This window comes from Lynx canadensis, chromosome D3 (assembly GCF_007474595.2).
Source record: "Lynx canadensis isolate LIC74 chromosome D3, mLynCan4.pri.v2, whole genome shotgun sequence".
NCBI lineage: Eukaryota > Metazoa > Chordata > Mammalia > Carnivora > Felidae > Lynx > Lynx canadensis.
The window spans coordinates 89872596-89898859 of record NC_044314.2 but is presented as its reverse complement, the minus strand read 5'-3'; the positions used below and the strand labels follow the sequence as shown (position 1 = coordinate 89898859).

The following is a 26264-nucleotide window of genomic DNA, read 5'->3' as shown; positions in this document are numbered from 1 at the left end:
AGCTACAAATGATGTCCTTCCAGCTGGAACTCACATAGAAACGACAGAGCCATGAGTCACCGCCTGGGAGGAGAGAACTGAATATACTGGGAAAATGAGAATAAGCCTTCTGGACAAAATGCAAGCGGCTTCTGTCCAAACGATGCCTAATTGTTCCTCGTGTGAGATGACAGAGCTCAGCCACTGACAGTGAGGTGCGCGTCCTGCCCCTGAGGACAACTGTCCGTGGCACTAAACACAGCAAAGACCTCCTAACAGAGGTCGCCCTCCTCCCCACTGGGAGGCAAAGGTGATGCAGGAAAGAGCCAGGACCCTGGTGAAGTGAGTGATCTGACCATTCAGCTCCTGGCTGGCTGAGTGAAGGTCAGCAAATCTACCCCCAACTCTGGGAAGAGCAAGATAATGACCCAGGACTAGGGGGGTCCAATTGCTTAGATGGTCTCCATCCCAATCAGACACAGTCTGTGAACTCTCAGCCTTTGAATTGCAACTGCTGGGGGGAGGGGACATTTGGAGGACAAAGAGGGGCACACAGTCCCGGTTGGGGTGCAGGGAACCATAGAGCAGCCGGAAAGTGGATGCTCATGTCGCCATCTGACCTTGGCAAGTCGTTTCAGCTCGGAGCCTCAGCGTCCCCATCGGCACCTGTTCACCAGGTGAGCGATCATCACGACGAACCCTGGAGGGGGCACTGTCGCATCTGCACGATGCCGCAGCGGCTGGGATTCAGTTAGTTTTTCCCGGAGGATAACGTGGATTCACTTTTACCAGATCCTACAGCTGGTGCAGCTGTAACTCTTACTATCTCGCGTTGACTACATGCAGGGCTCTGCTCCCTCTTTATTCTCCCAGCAGAGTCACCTCCACTTGGCAGCTGGGGAAACAGAGGCTCAGAGAGGCTCGGAGATTTGGCCAAGGTCGCACGGCGGTAACGCAGGGATTCGAACCCAGGTCTGCCCACATCAGGAGCACTGTCTGTACGCACGGTGGTCTGGTGCGTCTCCTCCCGCCCGTCCTCTGGCATATCTACCTCTTCAAACTGCCCTGCCTGGGGACAGATAACGATCAAGCTAACACTGGACCAGATGTCTCCATTCAGGATCGAACAGCCGGGTTTCCAGACATCACCCCAGGCTGGAGGGTCTGCTGCTCACCTCGGCCACCCTCTGCTTGCAGCGTCGGGAAGCTTCCAGTGACGGAGTGGCTGTGCGCTCGAGGCAGGCTCATTCTGGCAGTGCTCCTGCTTAAGCGTCATTAAGTAGAAGTTGCTGTTTCTGCTACAGATGGGCCGCTTTGGTTTGGGGACATCGATGTGCTATGTTTAGAGATCGCATTCAGTTTAAACGTCGCAGCCTGGCTCAAAATATTCCCAGTGGCTGTAAGCATGCAATTTTCCATCTTCATCAGTATTCCTGCTGCAAAGTCCCAGGGAGGCATTGACCACATCAGAGTCTGCTCATCCCACTGGGGGATCCTCAGTGTTCTGAGAATCTAGGACTTTGCACTATCTCCTTTTCTGTCTCCATCTCTCTCCAAGTGGATTTGGACTCAAGGTCACGGACGGACTCAGGGTCATGGACTGAGCCAGACGGAGTGAATATACCGGTCGGTTCCCATGAGCCTGGGGCAGGCACGGAGAGGAGTCTCTCCATCAGTGATCAAGCCCAATCCCGGGGGACATCTCAGTGGCAGGATATCTTCCCCAGGACCTTTGGAAGGCCGCTGACCGACAATTAAGCACGTGGGTTCATCACAGATTCAACAGGAGGCAGCAGAGGCAACGTTGACCTTGGGTCTGGAGACGCTGGGGTTCAAGTCCCATTTCAGCCCCGGTGTCGTTTGGAAAAGCAAATTTCCGGTGTTGACTTTGTTGATCTACATTCTCTTCGAAGGATTTATCCTATTGTAACGTTGTCCCTTCTCGGGATTTTTTTTTTTTTTTCTAATTTCAAACCATTTACTAGACAATAAACACAGGTAATAAAGGAACTAAGCAAAGAACACGAAAGAGTGCGTCCGGAAGCCAATCCGTCCCGCGGTGGCCATGCGTCGTTTCTCAAGCCGTGTGTTAGTAACGAGAATCCCCAATATTGTCACCCTTTTGGCCAGGCGGGTCTGGGCGGGAGTCTGTATCTATTTAATGTCGGCACCTCGCTGTCTCTGCAGCAATCCGGCATCACCTTGTAGCAGAGACCTCCGCCGACCGTGTGGGACCCTGTTTGGGGCACCCGGTGCCTTCCCTCCTTGGCAAGTCAGCGGGACAGCAACGTCAGGGCGCCCCAGCATCACCTGCCCAGACGCAGCCCGTCCCCGTGCCAAGGCGAGCCTGGTTGTACCGAGCTGCCTCTTACACGGGAGTTTCGAACAGCCCGCGAGGGAGTCCCAGATGGGAACTCTTATTGGATGCAAAATCGCAGGGAGGCTGTGCGGCTCTCCCAGAAAATTAGACTGTGTTCTGTCCCATTAGGTTTCCTACGGCCCGGGCAGCTCATTGCCGAGCAGGGTGACCGGCTCCCTCTGAAATCCGTCCTCCCCCCGAGAGAGAGGTGGGGACCTCACCATCCCCGTCCACGACTGAGCCGCCTTCTCGGCCGAAGGTAAATATTTTCCAGAGACAGAGATGATGGCTCCGGGGAGACCAGGAAATGCAGCCAAGTTGCCCGAGCTCCTTCCAAGTTTTCCTGCTCCCAGTTAAAAACCCGACAGTTTCTTGCGCCTCCTATTGAACAGGCTACTTCCCTCGAGGGTATTAGTGTTATAAGCGTGCGCCTCAGATGCGGGGTGAGACCCACTATGGGTTGCATTTACCAGAAATGCCTGCAAGGACGCCGTCCACATAACCTCACTGTGACACGGGGCTCTCGTTATCCCGCGGCGTGGGACTGGTTTCCCGTCCTTGATCTTGGGCAAACGTGTGGTTCCGGTAGAAGTTACACTCTGTGACCTCTGAGGCCTCATCACAAAAGGCCCGATCCATCTTTCCAAGGAGGAAAGGTTTGGAGTTCATCAGCGTTCGTTTGGATCCTTCCTCTCCTGTTAAATAAGTGAAAATAAATTTGGCACATTTTTACAAAAACAGCATGCAGGGTGCTGGTGCGTTTTTATAGCACATTATCCCCATTCATTCGGGGATCCATTTATAGCCACCCTGTGGGGTGAGGACTGAAGAAATGACAGTCTTCCGAGATGGAGAATGCAGAATTTAGGATCTTAGGGTTTGAGGTGATTTTTTTCTTTGTTGTTGCCAAGCGTCTATGCTGCTTGACTTTTCCAGAATAAGCATCTTTTAAAATAAAAAGTGAAGTCATAACCAAAACACAAAGGGACGCTGGCTGATGGAGGCACACATACGTTTTGCCTACAAGCTGTCACCTACCCATCACTGCCCACGCCTCTAAGGAGCTCTCGAAAGGAGATTTGGGGGCGCCTGGGGGGCTCAGTCGGTTGAGCGTCCGACTTCGGCTCAGGTCCTGATCTCATGGTTCGTGAGTTCGAGCCCTGCGTCGGGCTCTGTGCAGACAGCTCGGAGGCTGGAGCCTGCTTCGGATTCTGCGTCTCCCTCGCTCTCTGCCCCTCCCCCACTCACACTCTGTGTGTGTGTGTGTGTGTGTGTGTGTGTGTGTCAAAAATAAATAAAAACATTAAAAAATAAGAAAATGTCGTCTTGAGAGGAAGTAAAATCACAGCCATGAAAAGTGCTAGAATCAGGACCATACTGTGCAGGAACAGGTGTAGCAACCACTCCCCCCTGTGTCCCTGGCAGCCGCAGGCACGGTCACGGCCGGACCGCATGCCCAGAACTGGTTGGTGCTCATGGCTGGTTCCTGGTAAACTTTTGAACTCTCTCCCTTCTCCTCTCTCTCTTCGTGTGTGTGTGTGTGTGTGTGTGTGTGTGTGTGTTTAAAGCATACAGACCTAAAATGGACCTGTATTATTAATTTTCATTTGCTTACTATAGGCTAAGCATTTTATTCTTTAATATTATGTTATGTTTATATTATACCTGATAATTTTATTTCTATCTTATATTTCCATCATTTTATAGCACTGATGGCCTTGGTAGTCAGGACTCCACATCATGGTGAATCGCCAGTCCTCCTATCCACAGTGACAGGATTATGTCTTCAATGAGAACGTCACTGTCTGGGACATTCTCACTCACCTGTCTCCCCTTCTCACTCACCACTAACAACACAGAACAACTGCAGTCACCCAGCCTGTGACACATGTGGCCGCAGTAGCTGCTTTTGAAGCGGGTCATAAATATTAGAGATCGTGGCAGAACCTTTAAGAATTTGTCATGTCCTGTTCTTGCCCCAGAATCACCCAGAATTCTATAGCCGGCTGACGAACAGCCGTTTTTCTTATGGGCTTATTGATCTGGGTCCATTTTTTCCAATTCACCTTAAGAAACTGCACGTCTGTGAAGGTTGTCCTGAAAAGATGCGGGTCAGTTGAACCAAATACCTTTCTAGTTTATTCTCCCTCTTCTTTTACATTTAGCTGGCTCCCATCTGCTCCCTGGGATCAATCATTTTGTATTTCTTTGTTTCTGAGTGTGGGCTAAGAAATGACTTCACATGTAAACGCTGTTATGTGGCCACCGTGGCAGTGTAGCTGACAAGATGCTTGTTGGCATTCCTGTGCTATAAGGAGGCACAGATGTGGGCAGATGGCTAGCGCGGGGCACGATGGCAGTGTGGCCCCCGCTCTGCAGGGACCCCGTGTCCTCAGTGCTTACAAAGGGCGCTGCTCACTCTAGTTTACGCAAAAGCATCAAGGCCAACTTGCCCCAGGTTTATTCTGGAAACCAACAGCCATCATCCAGACTCTGGTCGGGTGACAGACTCAAACAAATACCTATAAATTTACTTTGGGATTCAGACCTACAAAGGCTTATGAGGTAAGAGTTAATCAAAGATAACTTTTGAAGACAGAAGAACCTATTTCTTGTTCTAATAAACAGGAACTAATCATACTACCCTAATGTAAACCTTTATTGTTCCTGATCACCATAAAAATCTATCGAAAACTAATTAAAACTAATCAGAGTCAGAATTTCTGCTATATGCAGTATACAATAGTCAGTATACTCAGTAAACAACTCTGACCAGTATGTACTGGGGACTAAGTGTGATCTGTAGAGAAAGCGGATGGATGAATGGATGGATGGATGGATGTGTGGGTGGCTGGATGGATAGATGGATGGATGGATGGATGGATGGATGGATGTCTTGGTGGTTGGATGGATGGATGTGTGGGTGGCTGGATGGATGGATGGATGGATGGATGGATGGATGTCTTGGTGGTTGGATGGATGGATGGGTGGGTGGGTGGAGGGGTGGATAGATGGATGAATGGACTGATTAACCACTGGTCTGATCCTTTCAAGTGAAAGTTGGGAACACAGGCCTAGAGACTGAATCTGACCTACCAAAGGACGTACCTCTTTCTCACAGACATAGGTTCCAGCTATCTATTCACACATGTCCTTTCTGAGTATCTTAGTCTGTTCTGATTATTATAACAAAACACCACAGACTGGGCGGCTTCAACATCAGAAATGTATTTCTCACAGTTCTGGAGGTGGCAGTCCAAGATCAAGGTCCAGGTGAGGCCCACTTCCTGGATTGTAGAGGGCTGCCTTCTTCCCAAGTTCTGACATAGAGAGCGGGGAGGGAGAGAGAGAGAGAGAAAAAGAGAGAGAGAGAGAGAGAGAGAATGCACACACCTGGGTGTCTCTTCTTATAATTCTATCAGCTGGGGCTCTGCCCTATGACTTCATTTCAATTACCTCCCCATAGGCGCTATCATCAAATACAGCCATATTGGGGGTCAGGATTTCAACCTACGGATTTGGGGAGAGGGGAACACGATTCAGTCTATAGTGACTAGATTCCATTAAAAAAAAAAAAACAAGCAAAATCACAGGCTAAGTCATTTCAGTCCTTCCTCTCCTCAGAGAGCAGACAGAGGTAGTCAGCATTTTAGGACAAGGAGTCCCCTCCTTCTGTCAAGAACCATCCTGTGCCCTGTCACAGTAAATGCTCCCACAGCAGCTGAGCAAATGATATCGCTCCATCCCTAAGACTTAACATGCCTCCAGCAAGCCCCTGGCCTCTAGGGTCACATCCCCTGCAGGTCCCTGGATAGAGTGTTTCACACTCAAAACAGTGAACAGACCCCGGCCAAGTCTAAAGCCAGACGGGTAGGCGTCAACGCCCTCTGCCTCGAGCTTAAGCCCTAGCCTGTATCACAAGAGGGGCGGTGGGTTTGGAAAGAGGAATTCACACAACGGCTGCCAAGACCAGATGTGTCTCATGCACCTTCCATATTTGGAGGATGCAGGAAAGAACAGGCTAATAGAAGTTTAAAGAGGAGCCTTGGAAGGGATGCCGGAGACAGAAGCCCGAGCTGCCATCACTCTCTCTGAACTGGCAGATCATAGTTCTGACAAATGTGCTGAAGGAAATTACAGTGCTGTGGGGAGGGAGCTGAGCGCTGTCCTAAACCATGGGCTCCAAACTCTACAACTGGGAGACGCTGGCCGTCAGGAAGATTCCTCTGCCTTTCTTGTCACTTTGCGCCTCGGATCCATTGCCACCTCGACAGCTGTCTTTAGACTTCTCTCTTGCTTCTGTCCCTGTTTCACAGAAAGAGATTTCCCTTTCCATTTGTTTGCTTTAATGTGGGCTGGTTCTCCCGGAGCGGGCTCAGAAAACCCGCCCCTCCACTCTCAAGCAAGCATCGCTCATTCTGGATTCTTCCCAAGGATCAGCCCTGGTCTCCACCAGCACAAAAGTGCTATCCCAACTCCCCACTCAACACAAATCCATGAGAGCAAGTTACTGTCATACTCGCTTTGAACAGAAACAAATTAAAAATCCAGGATGCCCCGATGATCGGGTTTGAATTCTCACCCAGTGTTCAGCATCTGACCAATACTAACTGAAGCTGAGCAAATTTAAGACCCCCAAATAAATTTTGCCTCAATAAAAGAAATAATAAATTCAGGTCCTAGTAGAAAAAATATATGGGTTTTATTGAGAAACATAAATCAGGTGAACTAGAAGAGTTACTTATTTTAGCAAAATAATTTTTCAGAATTCTCTCTCAGAAGGCAAGAGATTGGATTGGGTGAGATAGACAATATACCCCATAAATCAGAATAATTGCATTATTTCACCATCTCGGTGGCTCAGTTTTCTCCCGACAAAATTTTTTAAATTGGAAGATCATTTTTTACATTCAAAATATTTTATAATACAGTCAGCCACCTGTAAATGCTAGCTATATACATATATATATGTTCTATAGAACTTCAAATACTTCCATATAATTACTAAGATATATATGTAATTCTAAATTTATGTTAATGTGGAAATGCTGGGGTTCAGAGCCAAGAGCCAAAGAATTCTTGAGATGTCTTTGGTACAAAAAGGTGGCTTCATTAAAGCACGGGGACAGGGCCCGTGACAGGGGTTGTGAGGGGTGACTGATTATATACTTTCAAGCTGGGAGGGGGTTAGGGACAGCACGTGTCTTCAAGGAATCTTGGAGACAAGGTTTCCAGGACCCTGAGGGGGGCTAGCCGTTGTTAGGAAAAGGTCATTTATCGCTGTTTAGTAAACCCTCAGCCATGAGATCCTTCAGATGTATACCAGGGGGCCACATGCTTGGAGGATGATTGCTAACATATATTTTGGGGTGTAGAGATAAAGGAAGTTTCCAGAGGGATTTTTATATGATAAAGTAGACTCATGGGATCCTGGAGGCCAGGATAACGTTAAGCTAAGATTGTCTTTTGCTCCTAGCAAAGTGTCATCATTAAGGCAGCTGAGCTCCTAGAGGAAGATCATTCTACCTGTTTTCAGGACTTGTCAATGGGCTGTAGTAGGGAAATTTACTTTTTTAAATTTTGCTTTTGTTTCCCACATCATATATAATTTATATGCACATATATATTTAGATAAATGTATATACATAATATATCATTTATATTTATATGTTAATATAAATGACGTGTGTATATATATACACACATGTATATAATTCTAAAAAGTTGGCTGTGAATTCATGGTTGACTCAAAACTCAATGGATACTATGGGGATCAGGCCATCAGGCCATAAATTAGCATCTGCACGGGGTTGCAGTGGTTTTTGAGAGACCAAGCAGGAAATTGGAGCTAGAGTCACGGTTTCCCAAGTCCCATTGTTAAGTGGGCAGATCTTGCCTTTTGAAATACACTCAGCCCTCCACGTAGGATAAGCTCCCATCCACCAACAACTATAAATTTGGCTGAAGAAGAAGATTAAATTTTATTATGTTCCATACAAATCATTTTCAAGTCCTAAAACAGGGCAGGTAATTAGACTGAATTCTCAGATCCCTTTCTATCCGCTGGGCCGGTGTGAGAAAATCAAGTTATAAACAGCAGTGGCATCTAGAAGGGAGATGTCTCCGCTGGCGTCTAGGCTTCCATTACCAAGCTATCAATTTTTATAACGATTTTCAAATACTATTCCTTTCTTCTTTTACTCTTTAAAAACAGGCTCGTATCATCATATGTCTCCACCCCATTTTTATTACCCACCCTCTCCAAATCCTAACTCAAACGCATTGTGGTTGCATTAGAAGGTAGGCAGATTATGGCACGTTTCCATCACCGAATCTCAAAACCAGAGCTAAACCACCTTGCACGTATGCTACACTCAAGATTTATGAGAGCGATATTGAGTAAAGTTTAATTAATGATGCAAACAACACCATCGTGCTCCGGGGCCATTGAACTCCAACCATCTGCTTGGCACGGACACACACAAAAATTAATTTCTTCTCATCATCACAAGGAAAGGTATAGGGAGAATTAAGATATGCTTTCAGACCTTCTTCTTGGTCCAACATCTGTTGAAAGAAATATGCATTTTGGTGGTCGGGAGTTATTAAAATAAAGGAACTGACATATTAGTTGCTAAGTAAGGATCAAACTTTGTGCTGGGCCTTGAGCACGCTTGCCTCATTTAATGAGCTTTTCCCCTGGATGTGTTGGACGGGGGAGGTGGCCATCTCTCCAGATCCCCGTGCACCCCATCTCTTTCTATTTATAGCACTATGATGGATTGCATCATTAGCCTCCACTTTTACACCTGCTGTCATGGGAAGATGCCAATTCGTCCCATCAAAAGGCCCTTTTGACTTGGAATTCAACCATGAGCCTTGCTTTGGCCACAAGAAAGAGACATAAGTATTGGGGATCCACATCTGAGTCTCAGATTTCTCAGTACGTCCACGGTCATTTCTATCATGTATTACCTCATTTAAAAAAAAAAAGAAAGAAAGAAAAGAAAACCATTGGTGTTCGTGTTGCTCTGCTGGGCTCCTGTGGGCCTCTGACAACGCCTGGAGAAGAGTGTGGCTGTGCTAGCCCACTGGTGACAGGGGGACAAGGACAGATGCGTGTGAAGGAGAGCATCTCCAACTCAGCCACCTCACAGATGTTGGAGGGAAAATAAATGAGTAATTTTAATATATCTTTTTTTTTTAAGTTTGAAACAATCACAAAGTCACACAACAGTTATAAGTATAGTGCAAGACATTAGGGATGCATGGGTGGCTCGGTGGGTTAAGCATCCGACTCTTGGTTTCAGCTCAGGTCACAATCCTATGGTTTCATGGGTTCACGCCCCATGTCCGGCTCTGCGCTCGAGTCTGCTTGGGGTTCTCTCTCTCCCTCTGTCTCTGCCCCTTCCCCACTCGCGCCGTCTCTGTCTGTCTCAATTTAAACAATTAACTTACAAAAAAGAAATTATTTTTCCCCCGAACTGAACAAGAGCAAATTGCCAATCTAATGCCTCAACCCTTTAAGCCACTGAAGTGTGCGTTTCCTACACCAAGAACAAAACCACCAAAGCCTCACGACAGCCATCAACATCTTCACACCCACACATTACTGATATTTAAGAGTCAAACTTCATTCAGCTTTTTCCAAATGTCACAGTCATGTCCTTACAGCAAAGGAGCCAGTCCTGCATTATGGGCCGTTGGTGGGAACCTTCTGAACCTTCTCTTTCTACTGGGATTTCTACTGGGATTGCTACTCTAAGTGACCAGACGCTGACGGTGGTGTCTGTGAGCGCCTGGGGGGGGGGGGACCTCCGTCCACGCTGCCACAGAGAATAGCCGAGCCGTGAAGAAATTATTCACTGATTTTCTCTCCAGCATCTGTGGGGTGGGGTGGCCGAGCTCCTGCTAGAGAGGCTCTCTGACGTGTATCTGTCTGCATGCCCCTGACGCGGGGCACAGCCCTTGAGCGTCCAGACCCAAGGACACAAAGAGGCACTAGACCGAGTGGCCACAAGGCGCCAACTCAAAAACAACTTCTACCTGGAATCCCAGAGCATCCATCTGGAAAGAAGGTGTTCTTTTCTCTTTTAGTCAGGGAGTCTGAATTTTGCTGCTTGGGGTTTTATCAAACAGCCATTCTCTACCTATCCCTACTGTGCCGACTCACAGTAAATGTTTATAATGGTTTATTATCGCGAGTATAAACCCTAGCTCAGCCACTTCCTAGCTCTCAGCCTGTGTAACTTCATCTTTCGGTGCCTCAGTTTATCCATCCATAAAATGGGTAACGGAAAGGCTGAATGTCCCCATGAAGCCCTTATCACAGTGCCCAATCCACTACAAATATTCCACGATGTCTCATATATACGGAACACCATCAGGGCTCTATATAATTACCAGCACTATCGTGGATAGTGTGCCTCAGGTTGCCCAACAAAGCTACAAGCCCACAAGGCCCCCCATGCAAACAGAAAAGGAAAAAGACAATGGAAATCCAGCTACCAGGACTTCCGATATATACTGTAAATTGCAAATGATCCAATCAGACATTTCCAGGAGAAAAAAAAAAAAGCTAAACTTGAACTTTAATTATCTACAAAGACAGTCTCCTGTGACCTACACATCCCTTTGCTGCTAGAGGGAATTTTCTGATTAACTCCGTTTTCCATTAAAACACAAGTATTAATCCACTATGGGAACACGAACCCAGTCACTTAATACTCGTGATGCACACAACAGAAACAAATTAGTGTGAGTGTGTTAGAAAATACTCAGTTACTCCACGAAAATATGACTTTTTAAAAGTTAAATTAATTAGGCTTATTTCATTTTTGTTGCCTTCTAATAAGGTCATTTATAAGAAAATAAACTCAGGCTTAAGAAGACAGTATATTTCACGGATTGAAGCAAGTAAGGCAGGAGGCTTCCAAATGAGAACCCATGACCAGGCAAAATTCAGCAATTTAATGATTATTAAATTAAGCCCAGAAACTTAGTATTATTTTTAATTGCTTGGGATTTTGATTAATCGCCGTCTTTAGGACACAGATTAGTGATTCGCATACCAAGGCTTCCATCCATCACTTGCCTGCTCCTTTTCCATTTTCAGTGATGATTTATCAGCTCCTGAGTGGAATTAAAGATTCTAGGTGATCCCTAACATCCCCCTTTGTGTGGAAGAGAGGAAGTGCATTATTTCACAAAGGCTACATCTCCCCTGCCCGTGCCTACTGGGTTTTTGTTTAATCTGAGCTCAGCAGAGACCAAGGAGGTGGTAGGCTGCCCTGATGTCACAGTATGACACTCTACGTCTTGTCATGCAATGACGTAATGCATTCTATCTACAGAGCGCTTAGCACATCGGAAGGACTTTCCATATAGTGCTATAAATAGAAAAAGATGGAACCTGGCTTGTCCATGAGATGGCAGTCTAAAATAATGATCCAAATTCCTTTTCAGCTCATTCTGCAACCGAGGACATGCTGGGAAGAGCTAAAAATTCTTTGCATTATTGACCCAACCCACGGCCAGTCTGTAAAGCTCGACCATAGCCGCATTGCTACATGGTTCAACAACTTGGGATGAGATTGCTTTGTTTAATCAGCCAGGACCTACTGAGAACCACTTGGATGCCAAGCACTTGCCTGGACACTAGCACTTCCTAGAGGAAAACGAGGTCCCTATGATCATGCAGCTTATTTTTTTTTTAGAGCAAAACAGACCGTTAATCAAATAAGTAGACAACATGTGAGATGGTAATAAATGCAAAGAAGAAAAATAGATGCATAAAGAGGAGGAAGGGATAAAGAGTGAGGACAAGGGTTGTTATTTTAAATAGGGTGGTCATAGAATGCTTTACTGAAAAGGCACCAGTGGAGGTGACAACGGACATGCATGATGACAACGACATTGGTGACGACCACAGGTGTCCTCTGTTGTAGCTGTATTCACCACGTGGCATGCCGCGTCGGAATCTTACAACCCTGCAGAGTAGATTCTGTTACAGACTCCTATTTTAAGGGGAACACAAGGTTAAATTCCCTTTTTCAAAGTCACCCCATAGTAACTGTGTTGCCACTGAAGCGTTTTTTTTTAATCATGGACCTGCTGGCACCTGGTATGGAGTGATAGCAACCAAACACCATGACTCATTCTAGCTGGCTGCTTAGGAGTGCACTAAGTTGAAAAGGGCATAGTCACTGGTGGATGTATGTCTAGATACCAGGAAGATCTCCCATCACTTCCTGCATTCCATCAGAGCCAATGCTTCACCTGACCAGTGTTTGATCTAGGCATTGTCTGCCTTGTTCTAGTCATCTCTCAGAAGATGCCGGGAGCATTCGAGAAGTGCTGCGGCATTTCATGGCCATACCTTGCTGCAAATACTAGATGAATGACAAAACTTAAACTGGATGTTTTCCAGACACCTGCTGGTGACCAGAGTGCATCTACATATAACAATCCACAATGTCTGAGCAGCAGGACTTTCTTGGTCCTCCATGCTTTCCTGTCAACTGGCTGGTCACACCGGGAAGCTAGCAAGGAAGAGAGGGTAGACTAGACTGGGGACGGTGGAAATAAGTTCCAGGAATCCGGGGAGGGGTCAGAGACACACGTAATTAGTTAGACATATTCAGTGAATGACGAGACACCTTGAGTGAAAGGTAAAGCCCGGCTAAATAAGGGCAATTAAATCCAGCCAATGACAGTAAAGAACCCAGATGCCACTGGTCACTGCTCACTGTTTGGAAGTGGAAAGAGCAGAAATGATTGCCATTTATGGCTGAAGATGTTTTTAAGAATCAGTAAGTAGCCACCTCAGGGAATTGTGCCACTCTGTCTGCCTGCTATGTTCTTGCTCCAAAATTTCTGTAGCTGACTCCTTGCTATTCCAGGTGCCACTCAAGAGAAGCTTTTCCTGACCTTCCTCCCAGAGCCACCTGGCTTCCTCCAGGCTACTTCAATTACATTATCTGATTCTTTGGCATCATCAAATTATCCTTGGCTTGATTACTCGTGTATTTATTCATCTGTGTGTCTGCTGTCTTTTCTGCTAGAATCTAATGTCCTAGAAATTAGGAATCTCGCCTTCCACATGAGCTGCTGTTTTCTTAACGTGTAGCACAGTGCTTGGCACATAGTGGTTACTCAATAAATGAATGGCCCTTACAAGTGAACAAGCTGGAGAAGAGCAATGAAGTAACTTGTCTAAGGTCATGGACGTTCCCAGGGGCAGGGCTAGGTCTCAAATTTAAGACTCTTGGCTATTGGTAGGTTCTGCTTTCCAGACTCCTGGTGAAAAAAAAATCCTTTCCTATGGATGTTTAATGGTGGATGTCAAACTGAATGGTGATGTTTTGCAGATAACAGTCCTGGGAAAGATTATACTTATTTCTTGCTTTGTTTTGTTTGCTCAGGAAAGTTTTGCTACTCAGATGGTTCGGCACTGAGGCTCTTCTGGGGCACACAGATTTCACCTCCAGAAGAAAATCTGGAAATGTTTTTTCTTCTACAGATGACATTAACAATTTAGAAAATGGTTTGAAATATAAAGGCATTTCACAGAAATGCCAATAAGACTTAGCAAATCTCATTAATGAGATATACTAACTTGGAAATTACCACGATCCTATTTCCCAGTGAAACTATTGTAATTAAGTCAGCGCGTGTCTGTGTTATTTAGAAAAATAAGTAATTACACTATGCCCTTGAGACATATTACTAATTGGGTGCATTGAGCTAACACTTTCGCGGTCTTGCCTGGTACTGAACTTGATAATCTGATGCCCAGGACCACATTCAGGGCGATGGACTGCCTCCTACAAGAACACAGTAGTGCCCCAGCAACACTGCTGGTGAACTTGAGCTCACACAGCAAAATGACAACTGACATACACTCCGACTGTTGCTGATTATGAACGGCACAACGCTTTTAATTCAACACACAATGACTAAGTAACACTGACATATCGGGCCTGTGAGGAACACAGGCTTTATGGGTGGCATGTGTCCACACGGCAACTTGGCTGCAGAAGGGTATTAAAAAGGGTCAAAACTCAAAGATGCATTAGTATCACAAAATACGGTATCTGAGCTTACAAGAAAATTTGACTCCAATATCTAAAGCAGATACGGCACATACAAAGGAAGTCAAATCTAGCTCCTGACCCATTCAGTACCTCAAAGATGAATAAGCCTAGAGATCTAATGTGTAGCTATGGTTAGTAACACTGCATTGAATACTGGAAGTTTTCCAAGAGGGTGGATTGCAGATGGCCTCAGCACATGTGCAAAACTGGTAATGACATCAGGAGATGTGCCAATTAGCTCAACTGTAGTAACCAGTCGCTAGAAATATAATACGTATAATGTATATATAATACATAATCATGTTGTACACCTTAAATATGTACAATTTTTACACTGGGACATTTTAATGAATGAGTATTAAAGAGTGTTTATCGGGACGCCTGGGTGGCTCATTCGGTTAAGCGTCTGACTTCGGCTCAGGTCATCATCTCACAATTCGTGAGTTCAAGCCCCGCCTCGGGCTCTGTACTGACAGCTCAGAGCCTGGAGCCTGCTTCGGATTCTGTCTCTCAATCTCTCTCTCTCTTTCTCTCAAAAATAAATAAGCATTAAAAAATTAAAAAAAAAAGTGTTTATCTGATCAAAAGGGAAAGAGATAAACAGTCTTGCATTCATTGTCCCTTCGAATTACATCCCTCCAGAAGTTCTAGGCAGGTTGTGACTAAAACTTTTCTTTCTAGCTGAGATGTTAGTGTCTCTGCCTATAGGAACTGAGTGTTTCTTCTGTTGATTATCCCCTGAATGCACAACTGTGAGTCCCCCAAGACCAGACAATCACAGCAATGTACAGAGAAGATTGATCATCAGAAACGTGAAATGTACCGAGGTGGAAGAAAGGACTATCAACAAACAGTCAAGACAGTCCTCGTCTTTAAAAAGGGAGAGGAGGGGCGCCTGGGTGGCTCAGTCGGTTAAGCGTTCGACTTCGCCTCAGGTCACGATCTCACGGTCCGTGGGTTCGAGCCTCGCGTCGGGTTCTGTGCTGACAGCTCAGAGCCTGGGGCCTGCTTTGGATTCTGTGTCTCCCTCTCTCTCTGACCCTCCCCCGTTCATGCTCTGTCTCTCTCTCTCTCAAAAATAAATTAAAAAAAAAATTTTTTTTAATTTAAAAAAATTTTTAAAAAAAGGGAGAGGAAACAGTGTTCTGAGATGCCCATCATATTAGAAACCCACCCCATCACCATCTATCCCTGTGATGGCAACACTGATGAGCAAATGCAGCCACTCAGACTACAAGTGTCATGAAGATCGGTGGATTGTGAATATACATTTAAGAAATATTCTTCCACCAATGGAGACCCACTTGTTACCCAAGTAAGATGTGAGGTGACTCTTCTGGGTCAGAGTAGGCTTGAAAGAGCTATCAGATGGATGCTTTCTTTAACTCACGTTAATAATTCGATTACATCCTGCCATTCTCAATACAGAAGATCTGAGTTCTTACCTTACTATCTTTAAGGCAGGAGGAACATGACACTCCTGAGATCGTCATGGGGGGGTCAAGTAGCCTTATTGAGGAAAAACCCAATTGTGAAACAGTCATTCCACTCCTAACTTTGGCTAGTTAGTTCAACAACAAAGGGCACTAGGTCTTGGACAAAGGGCTGCAGGTAGCTCCAGAAAGAATCCCCACCATCATGGGACATCCAGTTTGGATTACACAAGCTGTTGATGGTGAGCTATGGTTATCCGTGCCTTTCGTACAGAGAAAGAAAGCACGACTGTACCAGAAGTAGTCTTATTCAGGAAGTCCTCCAGAGTTGCATAACTCGGTTTATATACAGAACAGTTACATATATATGCACACACTCACACATATACATGTGTGTGTGTGTATACCCAAATATAACAGAAAAAGTGTATGTGTATAAATATATATGTAAAATAAATATATATGTAATAAATACATGTCTAGAAAACATTGTATACATACACGTTTTCTGCTTTTTTTCAGTACTTTCTATCGCCATGTGTTCAAATTTACTAGTATCTTTAAAAAAAATTTTTTTAACGTTTATTTATTTTTGAGAGAGAGAGAGAGAGACACAGAGTGCGAGCGGAGGAGGGGTAGAGAGAGAGACACACACACAGAGAATCTGAAGCAGGCTCCAGGCTCCGAGCTATCAGCACAGAGCCTGACGCGGGGCTCAAACTCACGAATGTGAGATCGTGACCTGAGCCACAGTCGGACACTTAACCAACCAAGCGACCCAGGCGCCCCGGCCAGTGTCTATTTTGCCATTAACGCCCTCCAGTGAATATCCCCCTCACTGTGGTTTCCATCATTAGAATTTGACTTGAGACTTTCTATGTCTCCCAAGCCGTTAGTGACGTGGATTTAAATCATACACTAGTGAAGCTAGAAAACAGTATGATGTGATATGTAAACAGTTTCTAAAACATTTTGCATTATGTAGTGAAAGGTCAAATGACCAAAGAGAAGGCAGAGCTCCAGGAAAGGGTGTCGGTTAGCTATCGCTGAATAACACATCACCCCAAGCAGGTGACACAAGTGAATCGTAAGCATCTCTCGTGATGCTTGCTGGTCTGTGCATCTGTGGGTCAGCTCTAAACATGCACAGATGCGTCGACGCAGGAACGTCATCGCGAGGTACACCCAAGTGCACACAGGAAACGAGTACAGCAATGTTCACTTAAGGGCACTATCTGGAGGGATCTAGTTCCCGTGCAAGGAATCCGTTAGCTGACTTCCATTTCCTCGGCATTAGCTGTTAGAACACTTATTTTTTTATTGCTAATTTTTCGTTATGTTTTTGCTTATTTTTCTGCATAATCGCGTGGTTTTCATCTTCATTTACTCACATTTCCTCACCATGAGTGTTCATTAAAATATTTTAAATGAAGACTTCTTCTGCCTTTCTAACCCTGTGCGTTGGGTCTTTGCATTTAACAGCTTTTAAAATTCTTATCACAGCATTTCAGGCAGTTTGTATGTTACATTCTATTAAGACGATTCTACCCAAGGTTGTCACAATTCAGAGATTACAGCTTCTGCAGGATGGTTTTTTCTTTTTTTTAGGAATATATTCATATATTCACTTTGTCAGCCATCAAACACATCCCATGAGCCTGCATTTAACATCTCATTTGATAGCATAATTCGACAAAGGGGATAAAAGAAGCAATTTTTATTAATATTATGGAATGGGTTTTACAGGGGTATTAGATAGGCACGTACTGTCATCCCAAAGCAAACATTTCTGCGTTTCTAGCACTGCCAGCAAGGCAAAAACAGGAAAAGGGGAGAAAGAGGCAGGACATGTGAGAACTTCTCCTAATGATGTAACTCTGGTTGTATAATGCCTTTTTTTCTCACGCAATCTTTCCAGTCTTTTCTAAAAAGAATCCAAAATTATCCTCCCAAATGTGACAAACACCATCTGTGTTGTTCTTGGGGTTTGAAAACATCACTACTTGATCGAATAGTTGAAGAAAATATATGCCCTATGCAAAATCCACAGACGTTACCATTATGTGCCCAGACAGTATTTCCTGAGGGCGTAGAGACAGAAAACCTCATGGGTACTCCTGAGGCACAGTACCTGGAACAGAAAGACCATGGTGACAGCCTGGCCTCTCTCGTTTCTGGCCTCCCATAGCTTGCACCCCCCGGAACATCTCCCGTCCTCTAAGCCTGGGTCGTTCAGGCGGGCTGGCCACAGTGATGGGTTCTGGTGGGTCTGTGACACAAGACAAGCCAAACAGAGCCAGTGGACCAGACAGGGAAGAACGGTGTCCTCCCCGAAGTGACCGCAGTGGCAGGACGGACACTGGGAGCTGCTGGTGGCCAACTCGCCACCAGGAGGGAAGATCCTGCTGGAGACGATGCCAACCCAGAGGAGAGACAGGAGACAGGCTGCTAAGGGTGCTGCTTGGACACCTGCACCCTGACATCCCTGGTCCCCGCCCCCCTGCACGTCTCCATCCACAGGAGGAGCCCGAGTCCCCTTTTTGCTTGAGTTGCATCGGCACAGCACCGAACGGCAGCCACTGGACAAAGCCACCTGACCGACGCCACGGCAACCCAGAGGGAGTCTTCCAGTGGGGACACGAACGCACAGGACCCCAGTGCAAGACACAGAGCCAAACAGATACAACCTCTGGAGAGAGAGGAAGACCACTGGCTACCTCTCCAGCTGTCACTATGTCATACCTCATCCTTGGCAACAAGGCCTGCTCCCAACGCTCCCAACTGTGAATCCTAAAAATGTCAAATATGCACCTGACCAAACCCTCTGAAGCCAGGACCCACTGGGGATCAGGTGGGATCTGAGGGGAAGACCAATGGAGGGTTTGTGGAAAGGTGGTGTTCCCTGGCAGAGACAGACAAGACAAGAAACATCTCCCTTCCCGCCTTTGGGTGAGCTGGGTGAGTTTGTGATCTCTGGAGGAGCTGCAGCTGTCTTGTGATCATGAGGAAACAAAGTTGGAGGATGACGGCCAGTGGCCTGGGTATCGTGGAGTGGAAAAACAGAACATTCTGGATGACACCGCTGCCCCACTGGATTCACAAACCAACGGACCAACCACCTCTGGAAGTTTTGTTACGAAAGGGAATTATACCATGTCAGCCACTTTCGGGTGGCTTTCTACTAACTGCAGCTGACGTCATCGTAAATAAGACACAAGTCTCGTGCCTTCTCCCTGGTTTTGCAACTGAGGCTTAGGGGATGTTCATCAGGAGTGTGCAGGTTTCCAAAAGCCCCTGGGTATATAATAAGGTTGCATAAGGAAATCCTTCCTCAGTGATCGTGATGGAGCATCGGGACTGAGAATGAGAATATTGAGTTTGGAATGATCTAGTTCTTAACCAGTGGCTATCTACTTAGAAAGTTTTGACCACTGGACCTCAGTCACCTCTTCCTCACTAAGGCAGACAGAACACAGCCCCAGACCACAGGTGTTGGGGTCGGCAAGAACAGAGCCCTCACTGCCCAACCCCACGGGTGGTGTTCCGGTCAATTCCTCCCGCACTTACACACTCACGGACCCTCTCATTAAACAAGTACTCATCAGCACTTACTGTGTGCCTAGCACCGTAGAACCCAAATCCTTTAAGGGTTGAAAAAGGAGAAAAAGCACGTTCAGGCTCTGTCATAACCACACAGCAGGAAAGCAGCTGTAGAAGATACTAGATGCAAGTGTGTGGCTGTGTTTCGATAAAACTTCATTTACAAAACAGAGGACGGGCCGGGTTGGGCCCACAGCTGTGGTTTTCCCGCCCCCGATCTAAGAAAAGGACCCCTGATCTAAGTTTCCATGCATCTTACATGAAGGGTCCCAGGTAGATATGGCTGTGGTGCGTGAGGTCTCTGTCCATCGGATGGTGACCTCTTGGTTCTCCACCATGAAAGCAGAAAGGAAGAAAAAGACAAAAGATGAAATTATTAACGGAACCCTTGGAAACTGAGGCAGGTCACCAAGCAGTTTACCAACGAGCTATATATATTCTGAACTTCATTCGCTTTGAAATGTCACATTCCTTCTGGGAACTGCCAACAAATCACAAGGTCCATACATAATTATCTCTGTGGAAAGTCGGAAGCCACACGTGTGTTTACAGTGTTATTCGTTCGATGAGAATTCGTGGTGCATTTGGGTGATTGTTATTTCCTCCTCTGTCACTCAGACTTCAGTTTCGCTGAGCCACCATGCCTCAGGTCGCACAGGGGACCTTTTCCGTTCTCAGGTCTTCTCCACGGTTGGATAAGTCAGGCTGAGGAATCTGAATCTCTGCCCCAAGTGGGCCTCTCAGCCTTGGGGCTGTGGATGCAAAAAACCTTACTCCAAAAAAATCTTTGGGCAAGACTGGCTACCTGCCCCAAAGGAATTCACTCCCAGACCCTCATGGGGACCTTCCAAAACTGAAACCAAAAAACAAAAAAAAAAAATGAAAGTGCAGTCCATTAAGCGTCCGACTCTTGATCTCTGGTCATGATCTCAAAGTTCGTGGGTTCGAGCCCTGCATCAGGCTCTGTGCTATTGGGATTGGGGATTCTCTCTCCTTCTCTCTCTGCCCCTCCCCTTCCTGTGCTCTCCTGTGCTGCCTTCTTGGAGTGAGGAGACCATGCCCAGTTTAAAGGCTTCCCCAGAAATCCTGCTCTTAGCACAGAGACGGGCCCCTGAATGTTGGTAGCAGCTTTGTTGACGATAGTCAAAAGCCTGGAAACAATCCCAGTGTCAATCAACACGTGAGGAAATAGACAAGTGGAGGTATATCCCATCCCGGCAATAAAATACCACTCAGCAATAAAAAAAAAAAAAAAAAAAGGACTAAACTACAGAGTCATGTAGTCATGCATGAATCTCATGAGCATTTGCAAGAAACCAGACCCATCACGGTGCATGAAAACACGGATAGGATATTCTAGAAAGGACAAATCCAGTTTGTAATGAAAAACAAAACAAAACAAAACTCTGTGCCTGGGCACAGAGTTCCTATGTGTACTGACTAGGAAGGACAAAAGAACAGATTTGGCGGGGGGGTGATGAGTGTTCTAGATCTTTTTTTTTTTTTTTTTTTTGGAATGTGCTAGATCTTAAAAGTTTACGTATTGACTTTGAGAGACAGAGAGGGAGGGAGAGAGAGAGAATCCCAAGCAGGCACTGCACTGTCAGTGCAGGGCTCAAACTCACAAACAGCGAGACCATGACCTGAGCTATAATCAAGAGTCAGAGACTTAACCAACAGAGCCACCCAGGCGTCCCTCTGTATCTTGACTGTTACGTAAGTATGTATATTTATTTAAATGATTCAAACTACACATTGAGCATGGGTGTGCTTTGCCACATATAAATTATTTCTCCAAAAAGCTAATTAAAAAAAAATCCATACGTTCCATAAACCAAAGTACACGGAGCTTAAATCCATATCCCGAGTATCACCTACACTATTTTCGCCATCAGCGAATCCAACTGTTGTCTTCTGCTGGATAGCCAGAGCCCTCAACCCCACTGCCCTACTTCTCATGTTGGAAGCTTACTGCCTAATCTCTACAAGCAGCCAGAGCGAGCCTTAAAAAAAAAAAAAATGAAATAACTCATGTTATCCCTTGGCTTAAAACCCTCCAAACACTTCCTCTAGAGGGTTTGAGGGTTTTTTTCTTGGTTTATGACACAGGTTCAGCGGTGAATCACAGAGGACAGCCCCCCCCCCCACACACACACACAGTGCGGGACCTTAAATCAAAAACAAATGTATTTCTCGGTCAAGGCAGTGACGCATAGAGGCGGCCAGCCCAGGGCTGGCATGGGAGACCCGGACAGCCCTCTTGGTGCTCTACTGTGTGAAGCTTCCATTCTTGAGGTCACCTCGTGGTCCAAGATAGATGTTGGGGCGCCAGCCATTACATCCATGCTCTGGCCACCAGAAAACAGGAAGGCACACCTCCTTCCATTAAAAACACATCAAGAAACTTTCAGGCACCACAAACGCTGACACATAGGTCGCTCATAGGGTCACATCTATCTTATGCAAAGAAGTGAGAAAATACAGTCATCACTGTGCTGAGCTATCAGGGTTTCTACAGTGAGGAAGGGAAAGGAGAATGGATTTCAGCAACCTCCCCCCCACCCCCCGAGGCCTCAGGTGTCCATCAGGGTCTGCGGGGCTCCCGTGCCCACCTTCCCCGACTCTTGTCGGCCTTCCTCTCCAGCCACCTGACCCTCTCGGTGCACCTCCAGGCAGCAAATTGACTGCATTTTACCAGCCCTGCCCTGGCTGAACAGCTCGTCCAAGGACCCATGCTTTCCTCCTCTCGTTCCTGCTCCTACTCCAAAGCCAGCCTTCCCCAGGACCTTCAGGACCCACCACCCAAAAGAGTTCAAGCTCCTTCCTTCACTATTCCCTGACCCACCAGCCTTCCGCATTGACCCAGGGGATCTATTTTGCCTAGTCAAGTTCACAGAGAAGAAAAACGCCTTCACCCAGGGTGAAAAGGGGCGGGGGGGGGGGGGGATTTCAAACAGCAGAGAAGATGTTTGTGAAAAACGGGACGTCGCTGGGCTGTCTGAGAACCTGCAGCTTCAGAGAAGGGCGATTTCCAGGGAATTTCCGGCTATGCGCAGTGACTTCCGGGAAGCACAACCGACTTCAATGTCACTTAGCAATGCCCCTTCCGGTGCGTTTAGAGGCCAGCGTTAGGCGGAAAGGCTCATGGGAGGAAACTAGGCGGAAGGGCTCATGGGAGGAAGCGGTTGTTAGGTGTGCCCTTGACTTTCTGGAGTCAGCTCATCCTGGGACAGGGAACCGAGGGGCCGCGCGCGAGGGAGGAGCAGAGGCTGTGCACCTGCACAGCGGGGTTAGCCACCTGCCCCCCCCGCCCCCCCCCCCGCGCTCAGAGGTGCAGACCTGCAGACCCTTCAGCTCAACGTGGGCACCATTCTCCTCGGCACTTGACCCAACCCCGAGACTCCCCAGGAGCCTGTGTCCTGCAGGGAGGGCTCAGGTGCCGACAGCTCCCAGGACCCAGAGGCCGAACCTCCCCTCCGTCCTCTCGCCGCCCGCCCTGCAGTCGCCGAATCCACCAGACCACCCCGACGCCACGTGCGCAGAATGAAACTAGCAAGATAATACCAGCTGATCTCCTCTGGAACTTTCTAGGCGCTGTGCTACGTGCCGGTTAACTTCCCTCTGCTCCAAGAGTCTGTGCCTTTCTGCTACAGAGAGGGGGCAGTTCAGTTCTGTCCAGGAGAACTCGCACCCACCTCCCCCAGACGCCTGCCCCTCTGAGTCCCTCAGTCTCTACCTGAAACCCCAAATTGCTCTGAAATCAACCTCAGGTGCCCGCGGAGAGATCCCAGATTTCTGGCAAGAGACAAGCACTGTGGGCGTGCCTTCCTTCGTGGGCCATGATCGGCGCTTGGGACCCCTCAGTTGGGGACCAGGGGGCGCAAAACGCTGGGTTTCCTCGTCCTGAATCTCCGGACGCGCAGTTCGCGCAGAGGGGCGGTGGAGCCCCACTAGTGGACGGTTCGCTCCGTCATCTGTCCTCCCTGATGGACGGAGCTGGGGCAGGGCAGGCCCCCTTTTTAAGGGCCGGCACTCCCAGCCGCAGAACCTCAGCCTGACCTGGGGGCGGGGCGGGGGGGCAGGAAGCCGGCGGGGGGCGGGGCGGGGACAAGCAAAGGAACTTTCTTTCCCCTTGGGCACGCCCCCTTCCCTACTCCGGGGCGGCACCTGGGAATCTCACGACCAGCCAGGCTAGCGCCCCGCGCCCTACCGCTCCCAGCGGGATCTGCCCGTCCGGGCTGGGGACCCGCTCCCGGGGCGGCCAGCCCTGTCGCCGGGTCGCCTAACTCCAGGTTCGGGCTCCCTACTCTGGAAACGCCTGCAAATCAGGGGCGATCTCCCGAGCGCCTGCGCGTCAGCCACCAGCTCCTGCCTTACCTCGACCCGGCGGCGCCGTGGGAGCGCACTTTGCGTCCCCAGTGTCAGCGCCCTGCCCCGGCCAGTCCTCCCCGATCCACCCCGGCTGGCGCTCGGCTGGCCCAACCCCCCAACAACTCAGTCACGGAGCTTCGGATCCCGGCGCGCCCGCCCCCGGCTGGGGTCCCGGCGGACCCAGCCCACCTGAGCCCCGCCCCCAGCCCCGCCCACCCCCGTTCCGCCCGTGGCCCCGCCCCCACCCCAGGCCCGCCCAGCCCACCTGAGCTCCGCTCCTGGCACGCTCCCCTCAGGTTCACCCTAAGCTCCTCTCCGGCCCCGCCCCGCCCCACCTAGCGCACCTGCGCTCCTCCCTGGCCCCGCCCCCAGTCCAGGCCCACCCCACCTGCCGCTCCGTGTCCCCCACAGCCTCAAGACAACACCCACCGCTCACCTCCAGCCCCTTCTCTTTCCAGGACTGCCCCCTCTCCGCTGGGCGCCTTTCGGTCCCGAGGGCCGGGTCCCACCGCCCAGGCCCCGATGCGCCCCCAGGTTGGGTGGTGAGCGCCGGGAGCCGGGAGGAGAACGCGCGGGGTGGAGCATCTCGTGGGGTCCCAAGCGGCGGTGCGGGAGGAAGACCAGGAGGGAGAACGCAGGGCCCCCTGAGGGATCCCGTCCTTGGACCGAGAAACTTCCTCGCGGCAACTCCTTTCCTCGTGCTCTGCGTCGCAGCCCTGAGGATTGGACCCAGACGCTCAGCGACGGAGAGGGAGGTGGCCCCTTTCAGCATCTGCCGTGCCCTTCCGAGAGGCTGTCCTGTCGCCTGTGCCCACCAAAGTGTCTTCCTGTCCTCCGGGGCACGTGTGTCTTTCCGAGACCTCCACTGACTGGGCACTTTTGCCTGTTCTGTCCAGGCAACGTGGTGTCACTGATGTAACGCATCAGTGTGGTCTCCCCGCCCCCCCCCGGGATGTCCCCGCAGGCCAGATCTCTGTGGGCTGCGCTTCGGCAGTGAGAAGGCATTAGTCCAGTCCTGGGACAACACTGTAAATTAATATCGTTGTAGGGGACAAGAGCGGGCCGCCCCAAGATGGGCTGCTTTGGTGTAAAAGTTATTTTGAGTTCAAAGCAATCCAAACTCAGCAGATTGAGGGAAAAGCTCACGTGCCCCTCCCGTTTCGCTGCCGGCCTGCGCCCGGAAGAGAGCTGTTAAGAAAGACTGCTCTTTACAAGAAACTGATCTGCATAGTAAGGCAAGCTTTGTTTTCCAAATATCTCTTCTGTCTTCCCGCTGAAGGTCTTCCTTCCCTTTGTATCCTCAGACCCTAGGGCTCTCCTTAGCTCTTATACGCCTCACGTTGGCTCTTTGGAGTTTCCTGTCTGGCTTCCCGTGGATGACACTAAATTTGATTTTCTCCTGTTTATCTGTCTCCTATGCATTTGACTCTTAGCCCATCGAGAAGGACCTTGAAAGGCAGAGGAAATTCTTCCTCCCCAACATAGTCCATCAGCAAGCATGCAAAGATGTGTGTATATGTATGTGTACACATGCCTGTCCATGTACACGTATGTGTTCTGAGATGCCGTGCAAAATACTTTTTTTAATAATTTATTGTCACGTTAGCTAACACAGCGTATACAGTGTAGTCTCGGTTTCAGGAATAGATTCCCGTAATTCATCACCGACATACAACACCCAGTGTTCATCCCAACGAGCGCCCTCCTCCGTGCCCATTCCCCGCCCACTTTTCCTCCAGGAACCCTCAGTTTGTTCTCTGTATTTAAGAATCTCTTATGATTTGCCTCCCTCTCTGTTGGAAACAGTCTCCCTTCCCTTCCCTTCCCCTGTGATCTTCTGTGAGGTTTCTCAGATCCCACCTAGGAGTGAACACATATGATATCTGTCTTTTTCTGACTGACTTACTGTGCACACTGTATTTAACATTGTGGGTTACAGTCAAAAACGTGATGCCAAGCACCTGGAGTGTATACGTGGCAGGAGAATCCCTGCGTGCCTGGGTATATGTATCTTTCACGTTCGCTGTTGCCAAACTGCTCCCCAAATTGGAGGCGCCGGTTGGCAAGTTGTGTGTGAGGTTTGAAAGTTTCTTTACTTTCTGAGAGGAGAGGATTTTCCAGAAGCTTGTCTTTGTGTATCTCATTTTGAGGTGACATACTTCTGGCTGGGTTTTATAGATCCGCAGTTGGTGTTTCGTTTTGCAGAGAAACACTCATCTTTATGGCTCACCATTTAATTTCCCTGCTGTCAGGAGGCAGAATTAAGTTATTCCTCTTTTTAAAAGAATGAGATAAGTAGGGAATCATGAATGCAAAATGCTGTAGTTAAACATCAGCAGATACACTGATGGATCGGCTGTCACTTAGATTATGCTATAAACTGGAAGAAAGTAATATTTAATCGTTTGCAAAAAAAACCAAAAATAG

The 26264-nt window shown here is 47.9% G+C and overlaps 1 long non-coding RNA gene across 1 annotated transcript; it reads right to left on the bottom strand.

Annotated features, from left to right (window-relative positions):
- Nucleotides 1-18585: 18585 nt before the first annotated feature.
- LOC115528490 lies at nucleotides 18586-25547 on the bottom strand. The gene is made up of 3 exons (XR_003973274.1): nucleotides 25416-25547; nucleotides 23588-23590; nucleotides 18586-18597 (listed from the first exon to the last, which is right to left on the bottom strand). It is a non-coding gene; the product is annotated as an uncharacterized LOC115528490 (long non-coding RNA).
- Nucleotides 25548-26264: the final 717 nt, after the last annotated feature.